General features: G+C 39.4%; 1 protein-coding gene across 4 annotated transcripts in view; it reads left to right on the top strand.

Annotated features, from left to right (window-relative positions):
• Positions 1-560: 560 nt before the first annotated feature.
• The window catches only part of LOC144037216 (uncharacterized), a 56440-nt gene continuing 37428 nt past the window's right edge, over positions 561-19572 (top strand). For 3 of the 4 annotated variants that reach the window (XM_077548512.1, XM_077548540.1, XM_077548530.1), the window contains exon 1: positions 561-710. The gene's annotated coding sequence lies outside the window, so the exon portion shown is untranslated. The remainder of the gene's footprint in view (positions 711-19572) is intronic. The other variant, XM_077548520.1, reaches the window with a different exon arrangement.

The following is a 19572-nucleotide window of genomic DNA, read 5'->3' as shown; positions in this document are numbered from 1 at the left end:
GAGAAAGTTTGGCTCTTGCCACACAAATTTCTTATAAAAATGACGCATTGATTTTCCCTATATATATATATATATATATATATATATAATTTTTTATTTTTAAAGAAAGATTTAGATCTTAATTACAACCTATGTGGCAAAATAAGAGAACTATTTATTCTGGTCTTGACTCTTCTCCATATAACTTCTCCGTATTTTGAAAACATTTACTATTGGTATCATTGAATATGATAAGACTGCCAAGATAAATTATGATAAACGTTATTTTAGCAAAAATAGATCCAAATACATGTATAAGAAACCAAATTTAATTTAGTTTTATTTTTCTTCATTATCTACTTGTACGAATCAAAAAGCTGTCAAAACATAAGATTAGTGCAAACTTGTCTGCAAATTTGTCTGGTTTGATACTGCCCTTTCTATTTATTTTTTTAAATCTGGTTTTATTTTATTTTGCGTTTATATCCTTTGTAAACTTCCCGATATAATTTTAAATAAAGTTTAATAGAAAAAAACGGAAAAGGAAATAAGTACCAGGAACTCAGACTCGCAGAAGTCTCGCGATATCCTGAAAGTAGAGCAAGACAAAATGGATGGTTGTGCTAACAGGACAATTCCAGTGTTAGTTGGATAATAATCCACTTGTATGCGGAGGTATGAGTTCTGATTTCCTCCTGGCGTCCACGCAAAACAACACACAGCCGTTGAAGGTTAGATTTGTCTTAGTACATTAGCCGATTACTAGATAGACGAGTTCGTAGCCGTTAGCCAAACGAGCTATACATAATGTCGTCTGCTTAACTCGTCTGTTCAACTGCTCTTTTGTGCAATATCAAAGTGTTTGTGGTCGAGAGCGCTTTCCTTCATTTTAAAGGCCTGGCACTTGATTATGAAAATGTATTCATCGTTTGCTTAGTTGAATGTCTTGACTATTCAGATAATAATGGCTTTGGTTAACGACGATTTTACCAATGCGTGCCAGGCTGATTTCCCGTGTTGTCACCTCCAAAAGAGAAAGTAGCTATCGGCCGACTAGCCAACTATCTGAACCCAGAAATGCTGAGTACAGTACACCAAAGTGTTATTGATAGACATGTGAAGTATGGGTCCCCACTATACAGGACCTGCCTGTATAGGAGCTTGGGCATGTTAAGCATTTTCACAACAAGCGTTATTCTTAATCGTCCATTTTGACCACGCGTTTCCACTGTTTTGTATATCTAATGTTTTGCAGTTGTCTTTATGATTTCATAGAGCTAATTTTATATTTCAATTTATGTGGCGTAATTTCAGGATATTTTTTTTTAATGGTAAACACGGTTTACATTTCAGAGTAACACGTTCTCTTGTTAAAATGAATGCATTGTTTTCAGGTTGTAGTGAACCTGAATCCCCTTCTGAACATTTCACTGCTTGGAACAAAATTTCATTTTGGATAAACGATAAATAGGTTGAATTAGGGGTGGGCGATATGGGCCAAAATAAAATATCTTTATATTTTTTCCCCAAAACTCTAACGATATTTTGACGAGAAAAAAAAATCTTGTAAATCTGCACTTGCTTCATAGAATAATTATTGACAGCATTTTTTTAACTCTTGTTTATATTTTGTTATGCTCAATACATCTTCTGCAAACTATTTTACAATATTCTATGGCAACATTTAACTATGATAGCTTTATTATTATTTCCAGGCTATGTGAGGTGTTTTCATTGATTTTTCTGAATCTTTGTCAATTAAATGTCTTATATTATTTCATAATAACAGATCTGGTCAATGGTAAATGGACTACTTTTTATATAGCGCCTTTAACTACACCATATTGTGCCCAAAGCACTTTTCCTCACATTCACCCATTTACATCATCACATTTTAATCACTGCCAAATACTCCATAAATCACAACGACAAAAGCTGTTTACTACAGCAGCCACAATGGGGCTTGGGGTATATGTGTGTATATATATATATATATATATATATATATATATTTATTTATTTATTTAGAGTTATATAGTTAGAAAGAGCCTGCATATATTGTAATGACAACAAATGCAGCCACGATCTTTTGACAGGCAATTTCTGAAGTTGTCCTGCACATAATACACTATGATGCAGAGTACAAGTGTGTAAAAACTGAATATTAAGCCAATATGGATTGCAACATCCGGTCAACTTCTACTCGCTTGCATAATGGCGGCATTTGTGAGGCATTGCCAATGTTTACCTGCTTTGTCAATTACAGTGTGTTAGCTCAATGCAGTGAGGATTTTCTGATTTTGTTCGGCTGCTTCACTTATCTTTAGCGGTAGTCGTATTTGTGGAGTCTCAAAGTCACGTAATCCTCCATATGGTCTGTGTTGGAACAGAAGTGCTTTAAACGGCGAGCATTTTTCGGCACACGTTATGGTGTTATTTTGGTCTTGTCAACCCCAAATTATTTCCAGGCTAGGGACGTGGACTTAAGTCTTGCTAAGTTTATTAGTCACTAATACGAGACTTCGATTCCATGTTGTCACTTGTAAACACTTCTCCCGTCTTCCTCACGACTGGCGCCATAGAGTCACGTGATTGAGTCCTGCCTGCTGATTTGCAGAATGAAGATGTATCACTTCCCCCTCTTCCGTCTATGCACGCTGATTCGCCAAATGAGAACTTTCATCACTTCCTCCTACTTTTCAGCCAATCAATTGAGCCTTCTTTTTTTCCTCATTTAAAGATAGTATTAAAACTCGATAACTATGTAAAAATACAGTGTTCCCTCATTTTCCACTGGGGTTAGGTTCCAAAAAATGCCCGCGATAAATTAAATCTGCAAAGTAGTTAGCTTTATGTTTTACATTTATTATAAATGTTAAACCCCTCACCTGACAGTTCATACACTTTTCTCATTGAGACATTTACATTTTCTCACATTTATCTCTTGTTGAAACATTATCAATGTTCAAACCTTCATACATTTTATAAAATAGGTACATTACTGTAAAAAAATATACACCAAAAAAATCAGCAAAACGGCAAAGCCACGAAAAGTGAACCGCGTTCTAGTGAGGGAACGCTGTACACCCAAACATGCTTTAGGTATTTGCATAACATTTCAAAGAATAGTTGTTTTACATACAACCAGTGTCTTAAAGACTATTCCGGTTACTTGCCTGTGACAAATATTAAGAAAGTTATAGCTGTTTAAAAGCAATGAAGATGCTTCAATGTATGGCCTGTCTATTACTGCAATCTTTTTTTCAAAAAAAAAAAAATAGAATTCGCGTTTCAAACTTCCATAACGTCTTTAATCTTTATCCTATTTTCAAAAGATTGATAATCGGAACGCTTGTTGAACATAAACACGCCCAACATAGTGTTCACCAAATCTAATTAATTCTAGTCACTAAAGGAAACAATAGCTAAATCTCCAGAATAACGAATGACGATAATAGTAATTTGAAAACTAGAATAAATATAACATCTAAATTTTCAACAGAAAATATTAATGTACAAGTGTAAAGTAATATAAATGTAGTTAAATACAGCAACAACAAAAAAAGGCCACTATTGCTCTACATCATTTCTATAATTAGTTCCATGCATGGGAAAAAAATTAAGTGTTCAGAATGAGTAAAATTTTGTTGTTAATTAACAATGCAAGAAACACATATCACAGTTAGGAGTTATTTGTAGTTGATAAAACTCATGAAACTAGCAGTGAAAGCAATGGGAAATATGAGCCATCATGGGTGGGTAAGAGCAAGATCACAAGTGACCTGAATTTCAAAGTTGTTATTAAAAGTAGGACACCTGTTTGTACTCGTTTGCTCGTGGTTTATTGAAAAATGCAAACGCAGTGAGACACTGAAAACAAATAGCTAAAATTTGTGTACACAGCAAATCGGCCATTGTTAATGTTTCAGTCTTCAATCAAAAATGCAGTAAGCAGGGTTATTTTAACACTGTCACAGTACATTTCCTGGAGTGTTGGGGTGGATGTTGGGTGTAACCTGAATAGCACTACCTTGAGTGTTAAATTAACCATACCCTCATTTCCGGTGAAGGAAAACTTTCCAATTTTTACATCATCATTTTACATCTAGTTGTTGTTGAGGTGGTGTAGATCAGTGGTACAGTGGTCGCCTCCTGACCTTGAGAGTGTGGGTTCGATCCCAGGCCAGTGTGACTATGTTTAAGTATCCTGGAGCAAGATAATGAATCCCTAATTGCTCCTGATGCCGTCTCATCAGTAGTTAAAATGTAAAGCGCTTTGAAGGCCTTGGAAGGAGGAAAAATGCTATTTAAGTGAAGTACCATTTACCAAAGTGTAGTTTGAGTAAAAAAAATAACACTGACACTAGCACAATACACACCAGAGTTAAGTGTAGTTAAGCAGAATGAAATGGTTAACACTGACATCAGTGTAGAGTACTTTCAACACTACTCAGTGCTTACCAGCGTACATTTTTAACACTATAAAGGAACACTGGTTAAGTGTGAAAAAAGTAACACTTTGAAAAGTGTCAGATTTACACTCGTTGGTGTGGACATATTAACACATTTTATTGTCCGATTTAACACTCAGTGTTATTCTAGCACTGGATATTTTGTGGCGTATATTTGACGATATGTGGAAAATGGGGCGACCCCAAGCCCTCCCGATAAAGACCCCAAAATTGTTTAATAAATAATGGGAAAGAATTGGGGAAAAAAAGACTGTACAAGCTGTGAAACATTAGATTATTAATAATAGTAGCACAGAAAGTCCCTGGAGTGAATGAGATAGTGCTTTCTGTAATATTTTATTTTGCGGATGCGATCAATGACATCGATCAGCTGGCAAACTATGTATGACATTACAGACTATCACCAAATTTGCATAAAATGCAGACTATCTTAACTGAGCTGATCCAGCTGATCAGATCTGTGTAAAGTCTAATGGGTGTGGCATTCAGCGTCGGATAAACACACACATGCTGTACATACCCCACAAGACAGGCTGCGAGTCGCTCGGTCTAAAATGGGAAGAGGGCTGTCCAGGTTGGTGTGCAAGTCACATGATATAACGAGAAACCAGTGAATACTCGGCCAGGCGTAGGAACTCCAAACGAAGTCTGGGTAACCCGGTTTAGCTTGCCAGATGCAAGCTAAATGGAAAGGGCTCAGCGTCCGCAACACACAAAGCACACACTGGCCTCCACCTTCAGGCATCCACTGTTACCAATGATAGATACGGGAACTGAGTTCATATTTGAAGAGGGAATTGAGCCCATTTTTTCCCCCGGACCTCCCACCAGCAACAGTCGAGCGAATACGATTCAAGGGCGCAAACAACATTTACACGGACATTTATTCAGTTTTAGTTCAGATTTGGAATGTCATAATTATTTGGAATGTCATAGTCACTACCTTTGTTAGAGATGAGTGCATGAACTTGTTTGCACTCATGCAATGTAGAACCGAAGCTGGGCAGCTGTGAATTGATTTACTTGCATTGGCGCTACTTCCTGAGAGCATTGTAACTCATGGAGTTAGGGTGAACATCAGCTGCAGGTAGGTCCATGACGTCATTCAGTTTCTCAACTTTCTGCTCAAACCTCCTGCCGTTCAGGACATTTAGACAAAATCAGTACTTTGAATGCCTGTCCTATCTAAAATTTGAAATTTTTTAAAAAGGATTCCTTTTTTTGTTTTTGTTTAGGATTTTTAGTCTTTTTCTTCACAATTAAGACCACACAACAAGCACTGTTTTGAATAATCACAGGGGAGATTGTTGAGAGTGGTTGATTCGTTTTCTCGACTGACTTGGACATCAGTCTGACTTGTGCTTGTTCACATTTCTAGAGCAAGACTGACAATCAAATGTGTCTTTGGTCTTAAAGATAGATTAGGAAAAAAAGAAAACACGAGGCATCACTCATTTGTCGAACACTTACACTAATTGCGGGCGCATTCAAGCAGCCTGGCAAAAAAAAAAAAAAAAATATATATATATATAGGGATACACAATAATGCTATTTACAACCGATACCGATAAACCAATAATTTAGAAAGTGTCGATAACCGATAAGTAAGCTGATAATTGTTTGCAAAAATAACTTGAATACAAATATACTTTCAAGTCCTACTATAAATCTAGCATTGGCAAATACATTGAAACATTGTCTAAAGCACCATGTAGCTGAATTTTATTGATAATCTCTGCTTTAAAGACAAACAGTAACTCATTTTGAATTTGCCAAAACAAAACAGTCATGTTTTAAAAATGCAAAAAAAAAAACTGCAAGGCTAACATTTTGGGGAGACACAGTAAAGAAAGACCACACCATGATGCATCATCTGTGAACACGGGGTCGCGTGCATTATGACGTCACAAATATGCAACACTGAGGGGTTGAGGAGTTAGGCACAACCTGAACCAAAACAGATGGTCCAACGTGGCATGTCTATTTTATCGGCTGATTTCTTTATTATCTGGTTTATCTGTATGATGTCAAATTAGTTAATTGCCGATAATTATCGGCCACCGGTACTATCGGGCATCCCTAATAAATACTGTATGTAATAGCACAATAATATCGGTGGCCGATAATTATCGGCCAATTTGACGTTGTACATATAAACCATATAAAAAAAGAAATTGGCCGATAATTATCGGCAGTTATAGGCCAATTTGATGTCTTACAGATAATTAAGATAATAAAGAAAACCGCCAATAATTACCGGCAATTATCGACCAATTGGATGCCATACACGTAAACCGGATAAGAAATCCGCCGATAACAGATTTGCCGCGTTGGTCCATCTGTTGTGGTTGTGCCCAACTCCTCAACCCCTCCCCTCTCCTATGGTAGTGTTGCATATTTGTGATGTCATAATGCTCACTACCTCGTGTTCACAGAAGATGCATCATGGCGACATGGCAGTCGCCAATGTGGGCTTTCTTTACCGTCTCCCCAAAATGTTACCGTTGCAGTTTTTTGTTGCATTTTTAAAACATGATTTGTTTTTTGGAAAACTCAAAATGAGCTACTGGTTGTCTTTGAAGTAGATGTATCAATAAATATCAGCTTCATGGTGATTTACACAACGTTTCAATGTATTTGTACGTTAGACCTACAGTAGGACTCGAAAGTATATTTGTATTCAAGCTAATTTTGCAAACAATTATCGGCTTATCGGTAATCGACATTGGCGCTTTCTAAATTATTGGTTTATCGTGCATCCCTAGTATGTAATAATATTCAATATTTACGAGTTTTATGTAAATTTATCAGTCACCATTGATCTTTATTCAACGCATGCTGACCAGTTTGTTTTTGTTGTTGTTTTTTTGCGTGTCAGGTTAAGGCCATTGATAAGGAACAAAATATTCATCCATCCAAATTCTACCACTTATCTGTTGCCAGGTCGTGGGGACAGCGGTTTTAGCAGGGAAGTCCCTGAATTCCCTCTCCCCAGCCTCTTTGTCTAGCTCCACTGGGAAATCCCAAGGAGTTCCCAGGCCGGCCAAGAGACAGCACATGTCTTGAGTCGTCCTGGGGCCTCCTGCAAGTGGGACATGCCCAAAACGCCTCACCGGGGAGGCATCCTAATCAGCCACCTCGCCTGGCTCCTCTCAACGTGCAGCAGAAGCGATTGAACTCTTGAGTTTCTCCCGAATGACCAAGATTCCTACCCTATCTCTAAGGGACAGCTGGACACCCTGCGTAGGAAACACATTTTGCCAGCTTGTATCTGGGATCTTGTTCTTTCAGTCACTGCCTGCAGCATGTGACCATAAGTGAGGGTAGGAATGTAAATCGACTGGCAAATTGAGAGCTTCGCCTTTCAGATCAGCTTCTTCTTAACCACAACAGACCGATACAGATTCCGCATCGCAGCAGATGCTGCACCGATCCGCCTGTCGATCTCCCACACCTCCTTCACTCACTTGTGAACAAGACCCCAAGTTACTTGAACTCCTCCACTTGGGGTAGGATCTCATCCCTCACCCGAAGAGGGCAGTCGACCCTTTTGTGACTGCGCACTGTGGTCTCTGAACAAAATATAAAGCCCCAAAAATGTGAAATATTTAGTTAGATTTTATCCTGGGGGGAATAAACGTAAAATGCAAGAAAAAGTAACTATACAGAAGTAATATATTTTTAAATATAGTATAAAGACACTAAATATGAACTCATAGCAGCCATTTTCATTGGAGCAAACCCCTTAAATACCAGCCCTTTACTTGATTTTGACTCATCTTGCTATATAAACATGTTTAGTTCTATCTTTACTTATTAGCGTTAGAATATAGCCAAATTTGGTCAAAATTCCAATTCCTGAGAAAAAAAAAATGTAGAAAAAGAGCTTTTTGTAAAACAAACATTTCAAGCACAATTTAGACTTCAACACTACTATTTTTTCTTTTGTGACAGCTCAAACATCTAAATAATGTTTTAGTGCAATAAAACAACGTTCCTAAAAGTGCTTTTGATAACAAAAAAAACAGTTTATTGCACATAAAAATAAACAATCTAACTGCAGCCCTGCCGCTGCATCCAGTGGTCCAGTGGTCGAGCCATTAACCCCGCATATCATCGGTTGCCCGTTGCGTTTGCTCGACGAACGACGCGTCATTCCTTGACGTGCAGCAACTCGATCGCCACTGTTATGCTTTGATGAGACGATGAGGATGTTTTTTTTTTTAAAGCCAAAAAGCAATCCTGCAGGGTTAACAGTTTTGTTCTGCCGATCGCTTCCGGCTGCTCCCCGCGACTGTACAACATGCTAGTAGTGACGGACAACACTCGCAGTCCCAATCTACACTTCCTGCTTCTCTTTTTCTACATGATCCTTGCGTGATACTGGCTGATCTTATACCTGCTGCCACCTGCTGACATTGCAGTCAAGCCTAATCCTTCAGTCAGAAGCGTCGCCAGACCCTCCTGTACACTGTTGCATAAAAAAAAAAAAGAGCTTATGACGCATTCATGATACATCATGTGTATGCGGCGACCATGACGCTTATGACGTATTGCTACTTAAATAATCATTGAACCTTTATATAAAGAGGTTAAAAAATTGATTCAACGATATAGTGCGATATTACAGCTCACAATTCTTATACTGATTAAATATGCGTCCGAATCTAAGTTTAAAGATCAATTTTTGAAAGAAATATTCAACAAAACATTTTACTGAAGAATGTTATATTAACTCTTTTACTGCCAAAGACGTTAAATGACGTTCTGCAAAAACCTACGGAGGAGCGCCAAAGACGTTAAAAGACGTCCTCTCATTTTTTTTTTTTTTTTGAAACGGGTGCTGGGAAGGCTTGCGGAGCTCTCCTGAAAGTTTTAAGCAGGTTTTTTGAGCCTAATGACTATTTTTGGCCCCTAGAGGGCAGCGATGACTCTCTTTTGACAAGATCGGGTGGGCATCAGTAGAGGCGGAGCTAGAGCGTTGAGCAGGAGATCAGAATGGAAAACAAAGGAAAATCGCGAGGAGCTAACGCCAGAGCCGTTTTTTTCAAAGACCAAAAGCATCGCTAAAAAAGCACATTGTTGATGACGATCATCATCATCGATGATGAAGATGATGGTGACTCCGTGGTTGGAAAGCATTGACGCAGCAGTAGAAGACGTTAGATGGAGCTAGATGGAGCTAGATGGAGGAGGGAACGGGCAATGGTGAGCATTTGCAAGCAGCTCTACACTTACAAGACGAAAGGCATCGACCAACGCTAAAAAAGTACATTGATATCCATGATGATGAAGGTGAATCCGAGCTTGACGGCGAAATTGGAACCGCTGACGCGGCGGCTATGACGGTGTCGTAACGCGGAGCGCAACCGAGCACGCACAGGCGGACGTTCGATCGGACGACGGAGAGTGCCCCGAGTCCAATGCATATTCATCGGAGGAAGTGTGTACAGTCTGCTACTTGCTTTTTATTCCCCGGAAAAAAAAGGCCGTCAAGAAAGTGTAACGTTTGCACGCAAAACGGACCAATGTGAAAGTGAAAGTAAACTGTTGTGCGAGTCCTGGCGTCTCCTTGCACGCAGGAGAGCGTTACAAAAGGAAAAACTGTATTTGAAACATCCACATAATTGTAAGTAGTACCACAGTTGCACACATTTGTAAATAGTTTGCGAAATTGTTTTGTCAAATTGTTACACTGTTGAATGGAAATAAACGTATTTTGCAATCAAAAAACACTTTTTCATTGTTGGTGAAAGCGTTTTACAGAAGTAAAGCACTATTTAGGTGTTTGTGGCATCATTCATGGACAAAAAGAAGTGTACAATTCACTAGAGTGCATGAAATAACATCGTTTCACAAAAAGCTCTTTTTCTCCGTTTTTTGTTTCAAAAGAGAATTTCGGTGAAAGTAACCATTTTCTATTGTTGATTACTGAAGAACGGAATAAGGTAGAAACAAACTTTTTTTTCTGATGAAAGCTGAGAGTCCAATCTTTCATTTGGTAGTATGTGTGTTTCCATAGTCCAAACACAACATTTTCTGTGGACCTTGACAGATCACTCAAAATGCTTAAATCGGCTGGCACTGGCGACAACCCGTTTTTGAAAACGTCTGGCAGTCAAAGAGTTAATGGAACATTAAGCCTTAATATTTGATTTCAATGCTGTTCAAACATGAAACAGATTGCAACCTGTTTGTTAAATACAGTGGTTCAGTTGTAAGCCTAAATTTTCAGATAAATTTTAGTGCACACAAAAAAGTTCACTTATTAGTATTTTCTAAACTTGAGTTTAAAAAAAGAAGAAGCTATAACTGATTTATAGATTTGTATCGGGATTAATCGGTATCGAATCATGCACTATGAATCAATCGCCAGGTACTAGGCAACTCACACCGTTAATATAAATGAATATACAGTGGCATACATATACTCTGGGAGAACCACCACCCAAAAAGGCATAGCCTAATTAATGTAGGATGCTAGAGTGTGCCCATGAGTGCATGACAAATGAGTGACACCTCGTAAGCCATGCTTTGTGTTTCTGATTCGTTATATTTCCATTTCCTTGATGGTTTCTTGCACAGTGGATTGCTATTTGTAGAGCATGCTTTCGTGATTCTTGTCCTCAAGGGCCGGAGTCCTGCAGGTTTTAGCTGTTACTGCCTTCTAATGCACCTGATTCTAAAGATCAGAATCGTTATCAGGCTTCTGCCGAGCTTGCTGATAAGCTGATTATATGAATCAGTGTTGGAGTATGGAAACATCTAAAACCTGCAGGACTCCGGCCCTCGAGGAACAGGATTGTGGAAGCCTGTTGTAGAGGATAGGGACCGGACCGGCCCGCACGTAGTGAAATACTGTATATAATAGACAGCCATAATGCGGGGCGGCACAGTGGGCGACTGGTTAGCACTGTAACCTCCCAGTGCAGAGGTCGTGAGCTCGAGTCCGGGCTCCGGCGTACCTGGATGAAGTTTGCATGTTATCCCCCGTGCCTTGCTTGGGTTTTCTCCGGGTACTCCGTTTACCTCCCACATTCCCAAAAAACCTGCATGGTGAGTTAATTGAACAATTTCCCATAGGTGTGATTGTGAGTGTAAATGATTGTTAGTCTGTGTGTGCCCTGCAATTGGCCATCCATTAACTCTTTGACTGCCAGACGTTTTCAGAAACGGGATGTCCCAGTGCCAGCCGATTTAAGCATTTTGATTCTGTGGACCTTGAAAGATCAGTTTCAAGGTCCACAGAGTGGAGCAGATTGCGCTTACAGAGCTTTTCTGAACGTACCCTCAGATAAGGAGACAAAGTTCTCTCTTTGGAACGGGAGCATGCAGAAGGAGGAGACTGTCTAAAGTAGTGAAAATGTCGGTGACTTTCAACCATGTTTAATTTAAACAACGAGACTGCAGAGGGATAATTAAAACATATACTCACGCTACATTTATGAGCATTTTTTTGGTAGTCTTGAGCCCTGAAAAGTTTGTCATGTTCTTATTTTCGTTTTGCTGTACATTTTTTTCTCTCCCATTTTGAGAACAAAATTGTAGTCTGACACTATTCAACCGTTTTCCATCCATGTCATGGCGAGTGTGCATGAGCTGCACGTAACTGGTACCTCGTTTGACAAATTTAATCGGTTCCATCGGCGTGCTTGAACAAGCCATCATCACATTGCACTTGCTCAGTGTGAAAGGTCTCCGCAACTGAGTGCACATATTTGGAAGTGCTGATGTGTAGCAGCCTACCAGGAATTAAAAAGTACGGATTTTCCAGTGGTTCAAATGACAAGTGCACCGTGTCATGACAAAATGTATATTTCATTGTTGCAAAACAAAGCAACTCTCTTTGCCCATTTTAAGGAGGAGACAAGATCTATCTTTTTGTATTAATGCTGTTAATTATCAAGGCAACACTGTATTTATCAAGGCTTCCTCCATTGTCCTCATGCCGTTACATGTAAATAAGTCTGTCAAAATAGCAGTAAATTGCTCCGCCAGCCCCTCTCCTATTGGAAATACTTTCTGACATCAGGGCAGCACCTCCTCTACATTAAAAAATAAAAAAAATAAAAAATGTAATTCAAAGTAGGCTGGGTGATTTGGCCTTAAAATAATAATAATAATAATAAAAAATTCCCACAAAAAAATTTGATTTAGATAATTATTTCTGACTTTTTGCCAACTTTTTTTTTAAATTAGTGCTACTTTTACCCCTTTACATATGACCAAAACAAACATCACATCGACGACGCCGTCTTTAAATAATTGCTTTGATTTTTCAGCAAACACAGAAACCATTGCATCATGAGATGATTTAGGCAAAAAAAAAAAAGCAAAAATAATGACGTAGGCAATTATTTTAAGAGTTTACAAACAAATAGTTTATTGTCTTTAAATCGTTGGAAACAAAAACGTTTATATTAATCTTAAAAAAAAAAACAGTATTGCACATACCTAATTCAAGTTGACTTGCGATTGTGACAGACGTCCTTCAGTCAGTGCCTGCCCCTCACCACATACACAAGGAAGGGATGCGGCGAAATGAAAATGGTTGGCCGAAAAACGAAAATAAAAATGCTTTGCCGAAAACCCAAACGCCGGCAAAAATTGATGCCAATTTTTTCTATCATTGCATTTATTATAATTAATTAAAATAATAATTTTATTATAAAATATGTATTTAGAGTTGGCATTTTAACCAATATAATTTGAAATGTGCCCACATCGCAGACATGTTGGCTTATGGTACATTAAACACCAAACAACGATTGAGCATTTTCTGGCGGTGTGATTGCACCTTATAGTCGATGTAGTTCGCACAGGCGGAATACGAGAATGCGTGTGGCGGGACAACGTGCGGCACATTTTAAAATCGGCATATTCACCAATGTTTAAAAATAAATAAAAAATCAATAAATAATGAATTTGTTCGCACCAGCTAATCGGCTTCTGGAACTGACTGCAAAGTCACACACAGCGTTCTGTACAGGTCTGCCCACCCCCTGTGGCGTCGGCCGAGACATTGGCACGTCGCGTAGAAAAATGACGTAAATACACACTGCACCGACTATTACGTACCTTTAGCGCATGCGCAAGAAGTAATTCCCTCCGTACCGGCGGCGGTAGTGATTATTCCTAAAGGCAACCTCTTTATGGGGGCGGGGATATAAAAACTTAAACAACTCCTACCGGTATTGACAGCGGCACCGGGGTAAACGCGGCAGCCAGCTGGTGAAGCGAAAACGGGCGCTGGAACAAGCTTTGTCCCCTTCTCGTTCCCTAAAGCATGGATGTACTCCGTTGGGGGGTATCCTAGACCCTGTCGACTCCTGGCTGCTACTGATCGTCGGTTCACCCGAAAAGCTTCCGCCGTGCTGCCCTCCGCGTTTTGGACGTGGTGCCGACCTCCAGTTTCTGAAGGAGCTTCCTCGAGACCGCCGGACGGAAGGGCCATGCACCCCCTGCTGCTCCTTCAATAATCGCTCTGTTAAATGCGTGGTCATTGATAAACAAAATGTTTATTTTGAGGGAGTTTTTCCATTCCAACAACTTGGATTTCCACTGTCTGACAGAGACCTGGACTGTCGCTGGTGAGTCCACCGTTGATTATTGATGATTGAATTACTACCGCCTGGCTGTGCTTACTTGGGCACTCCAGAGGACGTTGGGCCGAAGTGGAGGAACAGCAACTGTTTAAAAAAAAAAAAAATAATTTAAATGTAAACAATATGTATTTACCAATCAATCACAGCTTTGAAGCCACCTTCTTTGAAATCAGCCAATCTGTCACTGTGCTGTGCTGTATCATTTACTAACCTCCGAAATACAATAAGGACTTTTTAAACGACTTTGCAAATCTTCTTGCCGAAATCATGCTGAAATATGATCATATCCTCTTAATGGGGGACTTTAAAATTCACGTGTTGAGTTGAGTACTGTTTATCCACGTTGTCACTTGCTCTTCTTGACCCGTGCGCGGATTCGCTAGCTAACAGCCAATCACAGTGATCAAATGCCCCCGGCGCCAATTCAACATGTTGAATTTGCTGGAAACGCCCCCCGACGTATTCCAACTCGATCCGATTTCACGACAGTAAATTATACACTGATCAGACGACGCATGCCGCAGATTGGTATATCTAGGCCTTAACATGGCTCACAGATTTATGCATCAGGCTGATAGAACTGAGCATTTAGCAGTAGAGTACATTCCCTACAGTATTGGCACCAGGGTTATGAAAGTTTGGGAGTTTTTAGGGATGCACGATAATGGTATTTTCAACAGATACCGATAAACCAATAATTTAGAACGTGCCGATAAGTAAGCCGATAATTGTTTGCCAAAGTAACTTGAATACAAATATACTTTTGAGTCCTACTATAAGTACAAATACATCGAACGCACCATGAAGCTGAATTTTATTGATATCTCTGCTTCAAAGACAACCAGTAACTAATTTTGAGTTTGCCAAAACAAAAGTCATGTTTTAAAAATTTTAACAAAAAACTGTGAGGGTAACATTTTGGGGAGACACATCTTGAGCCACAACCACAACAAATGGACCAACGCGGCAAGTCTATTATTGTTGGCGGATTTCTTTATTATCTGGTTTATTTGTATAGCGTCAAATTGGTTGATAATTGCCGATAATTATCGACAGATTTCTTTATTATCTGGTTCATCTGTTTGACGTCAAATTGGTTGATAATTGCCGATAATTATTGGCCACCGATATTATCATGCATCCCTAATAGTTTTTATTTCCTACAGATTTGTTTGATGTTTTGTTTATATTTCAGTTTTAACTAGTTTTTCGAGTGTTCGATTTTGCTAGTTACATTTTTTTTCTCAAATGCTTCGTTTTAGTCTAGTTTGTTGTAGTATTTTCAGATTTTTTATATCGTTGGAATTGGGGATTGGATTGGAACCTCATAAGTGACAATTTGACAAACTTCATAGTTGATACTTTTTCAAAATTCTATACTATAGCCCACACATGGGGGTGTCATTTTTACAAATTGACCAAGGTGTTTGAAAAAGGCTTGCTCTCATTGACGATGCAATGTTAATGATTGAACACGCAATGTTTTTGGGGTCTCCTGAAATGTGAGGATTTTGGAGGTACAAGTTTTGGCCCGATGCCAGCGATGTAGCATTTGTAGATTGCTAGACAAAGGACGAAAAAGTATTGTGTAATAAAGTAAAGAGAACTACAATTCCCAAACGACTGTTCAACCTTTCCCATATACAGCCATACAGTAATACCAAAATAAATACATTCAAAATAAGCCCCGAAAGTTTTATAAACGTGCTTTAGTCTTTCTTTTATTTCATAAATGAAAATATTTTTCCAAATTTATTTCATTTCTTTAGCTTTTGTTAAATATAATAACCTTGATGGGTGCAGATACTCATACTAGTATTGATATCATGGCATCCCTAATTTAAATAGAAATTTGAAGAATAAAGTATGGCATCATGTTATGGCATGGTAGTGTCAAAAACATGTCAATCGGGACTATTCTGCTGATTCCAATGAAGTGTATATTTATATATGCAGAAGTGGATAGAGTAGCCAAAAATTATACTTAAGAGTAGTGTTACTTCAAAATAGTATTACTCAAGTAAAAGTAAAAAGTAGTCATCAAAAAAATCACTCGAGTACAAGTGAAAAAGTATTTGCTGAAAAGAATACAGTATTTTCACGGCCATAAGGCGCACCGTATTATAAGGCGCAGTTACTGTGCTAAAACATATGCTAGTGCTAGCGCATGTTTTTAAAAAGGCAGCGAATGGAACAAAACGGAGTTTGGTTGAAGTAAAGGAGTAAACGGGGAGAGTGAGAGGAGGGGCTGGAGAACTCTCCACCAAGTTGACTCTTCCCTGCTCTCATGTCTGTCCTCAGTCAGGTCCGCCTTTCTTGTATATAAGCAATGTGTGCGGAAAGTCTCTCTCACACAGTCAGATTTTGGACCTTAATCCACACACAAGGCGCACCTCACTTAGGCGCACCGTCGATTTTTGAGAAAATGTAAGACTTTAAATTGCGCCTTAGAGTCGCGAAAATACGGTACTCAAATACTGAGTAACTGCTTGAACATCAAGTCTGATTTATTTTTAAAAAACAATGTCATCAGACACAAAAACATAAAATTATGTGCAAATGCTGGCATCTTCAAATCATAAAATTAAAAAAAATTGAGCTTGAACAACAGTGCAAGCAGACGCGTTAGCAGCCCAAGCATGCACAATCCATTCACAAATTGTGGCGTAACTCGTTCAGCGCTGCCTCCCAGTCTAACGACCATAGATGGCAGTTTCTTAAAGCAAAAGCCCCAAAACTTTCAGTTGACTCTTTCGGGTTCTCATCATGCCTGCCAGTCTTCGACCATGGCTGTATTTCCTGTATATAAGCAATGTGTCCGCTAGTGATGGGATTTCAATGAGGAACTGTTCACCGAAAAGAGCCGTTCAAAAGACTGGCTTTTTTATGCTTTTTACCATTATTTTGCATCATCAATGTTTTACTCATAAAATCAGCACTGAGGTTAGTGATGCATAGTTATAGTATACTATACAGTATACTTAAAGTGTATAGGAGTTAGTTAAGACATTAATCATGGTCTTCTAAATTATTTTTAAGTTTTAATGACGTAGGTGGAATTCATGTCAGAGTAGGCGGTACATTCGTCATGTTGGAATTGTGCCAAACATTGCTTCATTTTGACATATAGAATAGTATTTTTTTTTTAAACATTCAATAACGTTTTTTAAATACAGTGGTACCTTGGCTCACGAACTTAATTGGTTCCCACAGAGAGTATGTGAGCCGAAAAGTTCGTCTTCCAAACAAGTATTTCCCATAGGAAACCATTGAAATGAGAATAATCCGTTCCCAGGTCCCCATAAAACACAATTTTCTACTAAAAAAGCCTTAAAACTACACAAAATATACCTTATTTTATGTATTATAAATGTGCTATTGTATTGTAATTAAAGAAATACACTGTAATGTATAATAAAGTGTTTTTATTTGCAAAACTTGCAACTTGCCTTTGTGATGGTACAGTAGTTGAAGGCTTGATGGAATGGAGTGGGAGGAGGAGGGAGGGAGGGAGGGAGTTACTGTTTGGAAGGAGAGTCCTCCGGTGTGGCTTCTCTTCTTTGCTTCTTAGGAGACTCTTTATCCTTGTTGCTGACTAAAAACCTCTTGACACCTGCTGCTTTCTGAGTTGTAAGGTCTTACGAAACTGAGGCATCACATTATCATTCATCATGTTGATGATTCTCATAGCCACAGTCTTTTCTGAATGGTACTGTTCGACAAAATCCTGCACATCACTCCACTTTGCTAACATGGTCTTGATGCTCTCACTTGATGCTGACAAACGCGCACCTCGTTCGTGTTTGTCGATGATCTCCTTCTTCTGCTCGACCGTAATTTTCTTCAATGTCTTCTTAGGCTTAACACTAGCCTTTTGTGGGGTCTTTTTCGGTCCCATGGTAGCAAAAGTACACTCCAAAAGTACTCCAAAATGATCCAAAATGTCTACCGAACACAAACAACGTCCGCACTCAAACAAAGGGGGCGACGAACTGGGACGCCGTGAGCGTACGTCAGTTTCTCGTGATTTCTCGTGTCGCGAGATTTGGTTCGTCCGCCGAAAACTAGTTCGTCAGCCGAGACAAAATGCTCGCGAATTTAATGTTCGTTAGGCGAAAAGTTCATGAGCTGAAGCGTTCGTGAGCAGAGGTACCACTGTACTAACATAAAAAAAATATATAAATGTGTACAACACATTACGTGAGTTGACGTTGGCCAGCACGTGTGTACACTGCACAAGTGATGTTTTGACTGTCTAGCTGTCACATCTATCAAATCTACCCTGTAGCCACCCACTTCTACTTGGTCGCAAGTTCTCCAGCAGCCAAACTCCAGTTTTTCTCCCGCACTGATGTTGTATTCTTTTCTCCTCTTTGCTTCATCTCTCTGTGACTTGTGTTCTAACTTCTGCAATGCTGCTAAAGCAGGCATGCGCGGTGAGCAGTGTCCTCTTCTTTGTTTTTGCTTGTTTCATAGCTTAACGACCCACTTACAAGTTAAATGTTTGATTGACGCTAATATGCAAAGATGAAGCTCCCTCCAAAAGCGAACGGTGGCGCGTGTCCATAGAAATGCTCCAACACAGTCAGTCAAGCGGCGCGCTTATGTGAAAATATGGGCGGCGTGTAACGACTCATGTATCCCAATATAGCGGAGTAAGAGTAGCGTTACTTCTTCACACATCTACTCAAGTAAAAAGTATTGTGTGGTGAAACTACTCTTAGAAGTACATTTTCTCGGAAAAGTTTAAGTAATTTGTGGACTATAAGGCGCACCTGACTATAAGCCGCACCAGCTAAATTTGGGGAATACTCGTGTTTGTTACGTATATAAGCCACACCCGAGGTGTTTTAATGTTACCGCACCGGGTTCCCGCTACTTTCTTTTCCACAATGAGGGCGCAAATTGTCTCAAATTGGCTCTCGTTTTGTCTCCTACTGTATTTGGGCTCACTTGGTTTGTTTTGCTCTGCCTGACGCTCTTGCGCTTCCTTTATAGTGCACCCCCTCGTGATCTGATGGATAAGCCGCACCTTTGTATTAGCCGCAGGGTCGAATGCAAGTGAAAAAAGCGGCGACTTACAGTCCACAAATTACTGTACTCAAGTAAATGTAACGGAGTAAATGTAACTCGTTACTGCCCACATCTGGGTATATGCCACGGAGGAGGCGGGACTTCCGACTAAGTCTCACACACACACACACACACACACACACACACACACACACACACTGTTTCCGGTTACTGTTTGCGACGCATCCCAATACTCGCACTTCCAACCTTGTGCCCCTCAATTGCGCGTTCCCGTCGATGGGTGTGAGTGTGTAGTGTGTCTCAATTCTCCGAAGCATTTCAGAGAACTGAGACACACTAAACCAGTGTTGTCCAAACTCGGTCCTCGAAGGCCATCCTGCAGGTTTTGGATGTTTCTCTTCTCCAACTCGGGATGGGTACCTTTCACATTTGAACAGGTACTGTTCCAATACTCTGTACCTGGGAATCGATACCGGTACTCA

The sequence above is a fragment of the Vanacampus margaritifer genome, chromosome 1 (genome assembly GCF_051991255.1).
Source record: "Vanacampus margaritifer isolate UIUO_Vmar chromosome 1, RoL_Vmar_1.0, whole genome shotgun sequence".
NCBI classification, from domain to species: domain Eukaryota; kingdom Metazoa; phylum Chordata; class Actinopteri; order Syngnathiformes; family Syngnathidae; genus Vanacampus; species Vanacampus margaritifer.
The sequence above is the reverse complement of the archived record's forward strand: the minus strand, read 5'-3'. Positions and strand labels throughout refer to the sequence as shown.